This window comes from Gymnoscopelus microlampas (assembly GCF_963454915.1).
Source record: "Gymnoscopelus microlampas genome assembly, chromosome: 13".
Taxonomy (NCBI): Eukaryota; Metazoa; Chordata; class Actinopteri; order Myctophiformes; family Myctophidae; genus Gymnoscopelus; species Gymnoscopelus microlampas.
This window is the reverse complement of record NC_139950.1, coordinates 31,326,208-31,334,757: the sequence shown is the minus strand read 5'-3', so window position 1 is coordinate 31,334,757 and position 8,550 is coordinate 31,326,208. Positions and strand designations below refer to the sequence as shown.

Genomic DNA, 8,550 nt, shown 5'->3' with positions numbered 1-8,550 from the left:
CGCTAATCATTGTAAGAAAAAATATGTAGCACTTAAGTAGTTAAAGATTTGCTATGAATTTGCCATGTTGCTGCTATAAAGAGGGCGACGAGATATGAGAGACAACAGAGAGGTGAAGAAGACAGCTCCAACACCCCCCACTCATCATCCACCATCCTCCCACGCACATCACACGCCATGTCCTGACTTATTTACACACGTATCCCTCATGTGGCCGCGTAGAAACCAACCCCGACCCGTTCAGCCAGCAATGAGCCCGGGGGGCCATCGACTTGTCTCACCGTCGCGAGGCTGTGTTTGGAGCCTCCCGATCAAACATGATCCTCCAAGCGCTAATCTTGTTTGTGAGTAGATCGGCACACTGTAATCCTGTCCTCGGCCAAATAGGCTTCCTATGCAGCCCACAGTGAGAGCCAGCAGGCACAGCCAGGGTTTGTTAGGGCTGTCATTATATCTGTCAACAATCGAGACCCCCCCCCCCCCCCCACCCCGCCCGCCCAACCAACAACTCTGTTTCACTCTCCATTGCTTTGATGAGTGGTTTGGTTGTATGTGTGACTGCAATCTTTTTTTCCCCTAGCGAGTGGTATAATATTAGAATGTTTAAACCTTGGTATTGCATTGAAGCAGAGACCCTCATTTTCAATGCTGCTGAGTTACAACGACATGAGAATATTTGTTATAAACGGCTACCGTTAAAAATCAAGGTCTGAAATTCCCTTAATGGCAGCAATGAGGCAACAGTGAGTTTGCTGGTTGTGGCACTCATCATGTTTCTATGTATTAAGAAATATTAACCAGATATTGTGATTTGGAAATGGATATTTCACGGGTCCCAGTATTAATCAAAAGCGGCTCCATTTGTGTTACCAACCAGGGTCAAGGTTTGAGAGAAAATATTCATAGTAGAGTAATATGTTCACATGTAACCGATTGACTAGTTTAAATGAACTCTGTGGAGAGAACGCGGCAGTACCAAACTCAGGGTGCTACTGATATTACCAGATTTTTCTGTTGCAGCATCTCTAACATAGCATGGTGATACTAGCTACATTATTCTGGCAGGGACTTTATTGCCAGTGTGAAATGTATACAGGAATTTAGTGCCACATGGAACAAAGAACAATGGCCGGGTTTCCCAAAGCGATTTCAGGTTGTGCATATAGCTTACGCACATGCGTAAGAGCCTCCTAAGGTACTGCGTAGCAGCAAAGCTGTTTCCCGAAAGCCCTCTGCGCCTATGCAGTACCTTCATTAGTAGCAGCTGGTTCTCATGTGCACGGCGTTACGTGCTACCTAACTGGCTTCGGGAAACAATACTTCAGTTGGTTCTCAAGAGCACAGCGTTACGTGTCTTCTTAACTGGCTTCGGGAAACACTACTACACACTATGAAGCAAACCCGTTTCCCGAATGCCTTCTCAGCCTAAGTAGTACTGTCGTACATAGCAGTTTGAGGAGGGGACCTGGAGTGCTCTTAACACTCTTCGTAGCTAATAATATATATATACAGTGTGCAGTATGTAGATAGATATATAGACATATATATAGAAAGAGAAATAGATCAATAAAAAGACACACACACATATATGTATGTATGCATGTATGTGTATATGTGTGTGTGTGTATATATATATATATATATATATATATATATATATATATATATATATATATATATATATATAGTAGTAGTAGTAGTAGCTTTATTTGTCATTGTCACAGAGTACAACGAAATTAAAAAGTGCCAACCGTTCAGTGCATTAAAAACCTATCTATACAAAACGAACATAAACAAAACAAGAACAACAGACAGAGATACAACAAAAACCATACACATAACCATGCAACAGATCATCGTCTCCTCACAGCATTGAGTGTGGCTACCGCTGTGGGATAGAAGCTATTGCTGAATCTGCTGGTCCCTGACTTAATTGATCTATACCGTCTGCCTGATGGCAACAGTTCGAACAGTGAGTGGCCGGGGTGGGAAGTGTCCTTCATAATGTTCTCAGTTTTTTTGAGACAACGGGATCTGTGTAGTTCTTCCAGTGTGGGGAGAGGGCAGCCCACGATCTTCTCTGCCGTGTTGATGACCCTCTGAAGCATTTTCCTCTATATATAATTATATATCTCAAACCCAGATACATTCTGTAGTGCGACGCCTACCCAAAAAACAGACATGCAAGATATCAACAATATACAAATTTAAACAAGGGTATTGTGCAGTCACAGTTACCAACAGCGCTTAAAGCTTGTTAACTTTCAGCATTATTTTATTGATTTAATTCCCCCTCCAGGAATTAATTATAATATTTATTATAATGTACTCAATTTCTTTGTGCCTGGCTTATAAATAAAAAGGTTCTAACAGCCTTGTTCCTAAAACACAGTTGGTGCAATAGGAAGGAAAGACACTTTTGTACAAGGGTTTGTAAAAAATCGGTCTCGGAATGCACCCACTATTGAACCATTTCTCCCTCCGATTTTTCCAGAGAAATTGGAATACATCTGTAGTTTTTGGTGAGAAGTTGTTAAAATGCCTGTGACCTTCAAACCATAGTGTATTAACTTCACTTTGGTACTTTGTATGGGATGACCCATCAACAAAACTGGCCAGATAAATTAGTTATAGCCCGTTGAATTTTAAAGGAGAGAGAGAGAGAGAGAGAGAGAGAGAGAGAGATATTGAGAGCAAGGAAAAACCTTTTCCACTAATTGGTTTTGGATATAAATGAACTACAGTTGTGAACACACAGTATACAGTACAGTACAGTACAGGTTCCCAAACTGGGGGTATAAGTGTATACAGTGTATACTACTTGAGAAAGAGGCAAACATTGTGAAAATAGCCGATCTACAAGGCATTGTTGTGAGCTTGTAGTTCAGCTATTTTCACAATATTTATCTGTGGAACCGAAACAAAATTGAATGCCTCAAAGTTCAAGTATGATTATTTTGGGGGGTCGCGACCTGAACAGTTTGGGATCCCTTGCAGTACAGTACAGTACAGAATAGTACAACTGAACATGTTTGTTTGAGTAGACAGGTCTGAAAGCCGCTTGTTGGACAATTTCCCAGAGAAAACAGATGGCCTCAGCACAGCAAGCCCTGTTGACAATATACACGTACTGGCTGATTTACAGGGCTGGTGTTGTTTCGCACGCACACACACACACACACACACACACACACACACACGCACGCACACGCACACGCACACGCACACGCACACGCACACACCCTTGCCCTATAAACCGTAGTGAAGTATGTGTGTGCGACTGATTGAATCAACTTTACATTTCTAATTCTCAAACCCTGTCCTGTGCCACTGGGGAAAGAAGAGGAGATGGATGAGCTGGGGGGGGGGTGCAACGGGTGAGAGAAGCAATTCAGAGAGGGAGATTTGAGTTAAAAAAAGAAAAAAAAACACACACACACACACACACACACACACACACAAACGAGGGCCACCAGTAATAACACGGTTCCTCTTTCACGTCCCTGACCTCGTCTTCCTCTCCCATATGCCGTTGTCCAATGACGCGTCAAGTGGCCGACCCGTGTTTCGCATTCCACCAGGGAACACACTCCAGTACCACCAAGAGTGGAAGGACTTGCCTGAGTGGGACAATTGAATCGTAAAACAATCATTTTTACGTTAAAGGAGTAGTTTACCCCAAAAATGACTTATTTTCGACCAATTACACGGTTAGGTTACCCCATGAAGCCTTGAATTCATGGAGATTTTTTTGTTTGTGGTCACATTCCTAGTCTCAAAGAGTTTCCTACTGAGTCCCCTATTGACCGATTACCCGCTCATTAAATTATTGGCTTAGGAATGCGACAAAAACAAAAAAATCTCCATGAATTCAAGGCTTAATGGGGTGTGTATTTGATAGAAAATAAGTAATTTTTGGGGTGAAGTACTCCTTTAAGCATTTTCCTCTCCATAGAAAAACCCATTATAAGGAAACTAACAGCTTAATGTGGTTTAATGTCATAAAACAAGAGACACACTTTCCTCACTCCTCCTTTGTGGTCATTAAACACTGTCTGTTGTCGGTAATGCTGAGGGTTCTTAGGTTGCTTTGGTACAGTAAGTTAAACACTAATAATGTACACCGTGGCATAATTTACAAACCAGTTCTACTACTGCAACGTAATGACATCAGGAGTGGAGGAAGTTGTTCACTGTACACACTGCATTTAATGTACCGGTTACAATATTAGACTATAAATGTACATTGTAAATGTCTAGCATTCAAAACCAGCTATATTTACAATGCCCAGGCCAGTCGGTGCTAGATTGACAAAAAACAGGCGTAATTCCTGTGCATCTTGGGGAAGGTATCATAGCGCTGCCGCAATCAGTTTTAGCACCACAGAAGATATAGGGCCCATGGTCTCTAATCTTGTGTCAAAATGGACAACGCTTTTAAACTTGATAAGCAGATAAATGCTGTGGTTAGATCCTGCTTTTATCACATGAGGCTTCTTTCTCAGATTAAATCTGTTTAATCTTTTAATGACTTTGAGCGAGTGATACATGCATTTATTTCTACACGTCTGGACTGCCGTAATGCACTTTATGCTGGTGTAAACCAGGCCTCTATTGCACGATTGCAGTCAGTTTAAAATGCTGCGCCACATGTTTAAACTGGAACCCGCAAGCATGATCACATTACTGTACACCGATTCTGGCCAGTCTCCACTGGCTCCCTGTTAATTGTAGAATTGATTCTAAGATTTTATTTTTTGTCTTCAAATCGTTAAACAGGTTGGTGCATTAGTACCTCTCTGACCTCTTACATCTTTACAGTCTTCAAGGGCATTGAGGTCCACTGTTCAGCTGAAACGTATAGCCCCAAAGACACGTTTGAAAACCAGAGGTGACCGCGCCTTTTCAGTGGTAGCCCCTAAATTATGGAACGAGCTACCCTCACATATCAAAATGCACCCCCGCTGTTGAAACTTTTTAATCCCAGCCTAAAGTCTCACTGTTATACCTCGGCTTTTAATCCAGCTTTTATTAGAGTTTTGTGGTCTCTGCTTGGATTCACTGGCTGTTGAGTGTGTTTTTGTGTTTTACAGTGTTTTGTATCTTATATAGTGTATTTTATCATTTTTTGTTCAGTACTTTGGTAACCCTGCGTTTGTAAAATGTGCTAGATAAATTAAGTGGATTGGATTGGATTGAACTGTGCCAACTGTCTATGCTTGCACATTGGCACACCGACAGACCGACTGTGGGCATACCAACATTTAATAAAGATCATAAACTGTATTAGCTGCAGCTGTGTTGCTACTAACTTGACATGTTTTACCCTTCTGTACTTTTTTTTTTAACCTGCGCAGGAAAACAAAATCAACCATGCCCCTTTAACACATTTATAGTGAATTGTGTGTGTCAGCTGAAGGAGGGGCCATGCAGGGTTCTTGTCTGTTTTGGTTGAGGGGGTTCATCAAACCAGTGCTTCAAAAATGTTTTCATGTCAAGGACCCCCAAATGTATATGTATTTGGCTGTACTGTATATGTATTTATAATTCATATTTTATTTAGCTTTTTACATTTTTAAAGACATACAATCTTAAATATATTTTGTGCCAGGGTCCTCCAGAAACAAAGATTTGAATTAAAAATGTTCGCTTAAAAAACCCAAAAGATATTCAAAGATGTGCAAAGACTTTCAAAATTTTTGAATCGCCAAAGTATTGAATATGGTTAAAATGATTATGACGCGGGGCGTCCGCTGGCCTAGCGGTCCAGGCGCGTACCACATACGCTGGTAATCCAGCTTGACAGCGTGTCGCGGGTTCGACTCCCGTTCCCGACGACCTTTGCTGTATGTCTCTCCCCATTTCCTGTCAGCCTACTGTCCTGTCTAAATAAAGGCATAAAAGCTCCAAAAAATATCTAAAAAAAAAAAAAAATGATTGTGACGCTATATTAACTAATTTAGCTGGGGAAAATTAGTGGAACCCCCCCCCCCACACAGGACCCCTGGGGAACCAATGCATTAAACCCTATATACTTTGTTGACCGGGAACCAATGCATTAAACCCTATATACTTTGTTGACCGGGTTCCCCCAGGGGTCTTTACTTTTCTTTGTCCCCTCCCTTTTCCCCTTCTACACCAAATCTCTTTGCAGTAAAATATCAGATCTACAAGCTCGCACTACAAGCTTGTAGATCTGCTATTTTAGAAAAATCGTGAAAATGTGAGCAAATCTTTGAATATGTATTTTCAAAGCAAACATTTGTAACACAAATCTTTGCTTCTGAGGGTCCTTGGAACTAAATCTTTTGAGATGGGAGTCCGCGGCCAAATACATATCATGTTGGGGGTCCTTGACATGAGGAAAAAGTTTGAGAACCACTGCTATATAGGGTATGTGGTTAAACAATGAAAACGTAACTTCACCAGTCACATACAGTCTAGGCAGGCTTCCAATAATGAACACACAGACACACACCATACAGCACAAGTTCACTGATACTGAATCAGGCAAGAGAGGAGGGGATTGAGTTTTTAGAAACAAGCGATTCATATCAGTCCCTCTGCCCTCCTCCTTCTCCACCCTTGCTCCTCCTTTAATTCCACGGCCGTGGTAAAATATCAGTATTGTTTACGCAGAAGATTAGGATAGAATTGGGCAGGAGGCGGTTGTTCTGTGACGATGGAGATTAGATAGCGGATGGCATGTGCACGTGTGTGCGCGCGCATGTGTGTGTGTGTGTGTGTGTGTGTGTGTGTGTGTGTGTGTGTGACTATACTTGTGAGGGCCAGATATCCCCACGAGTAGCCTAATAGTAGAATTTGAAAAATAGACCTTGTGAGGACAATTTCCTAGTCCTCACAATACAAGTGTTGTTCTGGTTTTAAAAGATCTGGGGAGTCAGGCATACAATTAGGACAATATTCAGGTTGGGGTTAGGTTACGTTTAGGTGTTCGGGTCAGAGTTAAGCCAGATTTATAGTGAATTATGTGGCGGTGTCATGCACCAAAAATAGCTGATCTACAAGCTCACAACACGTCGCAGCGCTTGACGTTGTGAGCTCGTAGATCTCCTATTCAGGGTTAGGGTTAAACAGAAAAAGAAAAATGGAATTCATCAAACCACTGACCTAAAATGTTGATGTCCTCGCAAGTAGGCTATAGTAATACGTGTGTGTGTGTGTGTGTGTGTGTGTGTGTGTGTGTGTGTGTGTGTGTGTGTGTGTGTGTGTGTGTGTGTGTGTGTGCGCGTGCCACCCCTCCTTATCTCGGCTGCAGACAGAGCAGCCATATGAAGTTGTTCATTGTAATTACCCCTGGCAAGAAGAGATTTCATAGGGAGATTTAGAGAGAAAGAGCGGGAGAATGAGAGGGAGAGAGAAAGGGGGGGGGGATACACAAGGAGAGTCATGGACACACACTACTCAATCACACACACGTTTGTGTCCTAAATTTGACCACGCTCATCTCTGTTATCTTGCTGTTGTTCTCTTGGTAATGATCATGTCATCTGTCCTCCCACGTACCTACTTCTTTCTCTCTCTGTCCAGCACCAGTGTTGCCAGATTTTGTGAGAGGAACAAGCCCAAAATGAGCGACTACGGGCCATATGAGCGCACACACACACACACAACTACGTATGTGTGTGTTGATTTCTTTTTTTATCTAGAAAAATAATAATGTAACTTGAAACATTTTAAATACACACACCGTGTATGGGGTCCCTGGCACAAAATATTTTCAGATGGGGGTCCGGGCAGGAAATGCATATTCATTTGGGGGTCCTTGACGTGAAAATGTTTGAGAACCACTGTTTTAAACAACATTAGGAAGAAAGCCCAAATAAGCAACTACACTTTAGAAACAAGCCCAAAAAAGTGCATCTGCCAATATTTACAAGCAACTTTGCAGAAAACGATCCCAAATTCGCTTATAATAAGCTGACATGGCAACACTGTCCAGCACTCAACTAAATATCTTTCTTCAAAAGACACCCCTAGCTAACAAACAGCAATACGATAATGCTTATCTTTCCAACGATGATGAGTCCAACACAGACCAGTCCACTCCAGACACGAGATGACCAGGGGAGCCAAAGTCAGCAACAACACAACTTATTTTGATGATGATGACCAGGGAAACCAGAGTCACTAACAACACTCAAATTCTTTTTGTTTTGATCATGATGATCCTTATGAGTGCAGTCAGGCAAGAAATGACACATAGAATACATAGAATAACGTTATGAACTATCGTAATACATACTGTACTGTCTTGTATGTATGTTTATGAGTGTGTATAACTCATAAACATACATGTACTGAAATGTTAATTAGTGTTGAACCTGGAATCTTTTTAGCTCAAGACTCAAAAGAGATGTTTGCCCGGGACCCTAGTGAAAAAAAGCAGATCTACAAGTTCACAACGCGGCGCGTTGCGCAGCGAGCTTGTGGATCTATTTTTTTAAGGGGGATATTTACTTGCGACCCATAAAAATTGGTCCGCGACCCAAACCTGAGTTCCGATCACACTGTTTGTGGAACTGTGGT

General features: G+C 41.8%; 1 protein-coding gene across 1 annotated transcript in view; it reads right to left on the bottom strand.

Annotated features, from left to right (window-relative positions):
- Window positions 1-5,452, bottom strand: part of LOC311059179 (uncharacterized protein) — a 431,271-nt gene extending 425,819 nt beyond the window's left edge. The window contains exon 1 of the mRNA XM_084076869.1: window positions 5,444-5,452. The gene's annotated coding sequence lies outside the window, so the exon portion shown is untranslated. The remainder of the gene's footprint in view (window positions 1-5,443) is intronic.
- Between the last annotated feature and the right edge of the window lie 3,098 nt (window positions 5,453-8,550).